Genomic DNA, 1,868 nt, shown 5'->3' with positions numbered 1-1,868 from the left:
AGTGACAGGTGATTTACATCTCCTGCATTAGCCTAAGACATGCATTATTTTTTAATTCCCTCCCCCACTCCTTTCTTCAGCAGCTCTGCAAGGATTGGCTGTTCCACACCTCAGCATGATTTGGCATGCTGAAGTCATGTGGTTACTTTCCTGTCTTTTCACTGGATGTTAGAGATCATAGCAGAAGTTCAGTGTTAGAAATACACAGGAGAAAATGCATATTGACAAGGGGAGTGACATCACGACTCCACCCACCGAGCTCCAGACAACAGACCCACCCACAGAATCTGCAGTTTTTCGGGTCTCATAACAGACAGAGGGGAGACATTTGACAGGTAAATATACATGAAGGAGGAATGTATATCCTTATAGATAACCCCTATGGCAGGAGTTTAGAAAGGATGACATTGGGTTTACATCCACTTTAAGCTTTGACCAAAAACCTGGAAGCTGATTGGTTTCTATGCAGAGTCGCACCAGATTTTGCAATCTCCAGTTTTAGCAAATCAACCCCTGTGTGACAGGGTGACAACACAGGAGCACGGTCGTGAGACGGGAGCAACACGTCGTCACCCTATACTGGAAGTGAATGAACAAAGCACGTCATGGCAGAATCACCAAGTATTATTTAAAAGTTGCAAATTTAAAAAGAATGAAAGCTACTTTAGAAAAAAACAAGATGATAAGTGATTGGGTTTTACATCTTTAAACTAATTCTCACTGATTATCAATTTAGCGGGTGATAAAGGGATCAATATAAAAAAAAAAACCTAAAACACAGGTGGCTTTCTGTCCAGTAATTGAATAAACCTTTATTTTAAGATCCATTCTTTTTTTTAGGCTCCATGCACACTGGCTTAAAAAACGTTGTTTCTACAGGAGTTTTGTGTTCTGCCTGTAGAAGCAACTCAATGTTATCCTTAGTGTCCGTGCACATTAGGACGTTTACAGGCATATTTTAAACTCAACGTTTAGAGGCAGGAAAAAAAAAAACTCTTCTGGTTTGCTTAAAGGCAATTAAATGCCTTCTGTAAGACTATATATAAAAAAAAAATTAGAGAGCCACAAGTCTATCAGGTCCAGTAAAAGTTTATTTCTGAGATACAAGAAGTCAGAATGTATAGCCAACACATTTCGGGGGCCGGCACATCCCCCTTGATTAGGGCTAAGAAGATAACATAACATGTTGTAAATAAGCAAATTTAAAACAAGTATTGGAAACCTATAGAAACATGGCATGGTATATAGATATTATACAGTATATATATATATATATATATATATATATATATATATATATATATATATATATGAGATGAACTTGTGCCTTGTCGAAACGTTGAAATACAATCTTCACTGTGCTTTCACCTCTCAAGACTCATGAGTGTCGCTCTCTCTTTTGGAATAAATATAGTGTACTGTATATAATATAAAATTGTCCACAATAGTAATTCTGGAGCACCTCAAGTGATTGAATTGCATTCTAATATAAATATATATGTAGTAAATATATAAATATATATATATATATATATATATATATATATATATATATATATATATAAATCCAAAGGAGAGGGCATCACTCACGGGTCTTACAAGGTGAATGCACAGTGAATATTTTATATCGCCGCTTCGATGAGGCACAAGCTCATCTTCTTCAGTACCTGAGGAAGACGAGCTTGTGCCTCGTCGAAACGCTAGAATCTTCACTGTGCGTTCACCTTCCAAGACCCGTGAGTGCCGCTCTCTCTTTTGGATTATATGTACTACAGTCTCTACTGCACACCCGGGACCATTTTTTTTTTATCTCTGATATGTGTGCAGTGACAACCATTGCAAATATATATATATATACATATATAAAC

The sequence above is a fragment of the Aquarana catesbeiana genome, linkage group LG07 (assembly GCF_042186555.1).
Source record: "Aquarana catesbeiana isolate 2022-GZ linkage group LG07, ASM4218655v1, whole genome shotgun sequence".
In the NCBI taxonomy this organism is placed as follows: domain Eukaryota; kingdom Metazoa; phylum Chordata; class Amphibia; order Anura; family Ranidae; genus Aquarana; species Aquarana catesbeiana.
Note: the sequence above shows the minus strand (reverse complement) of the source record.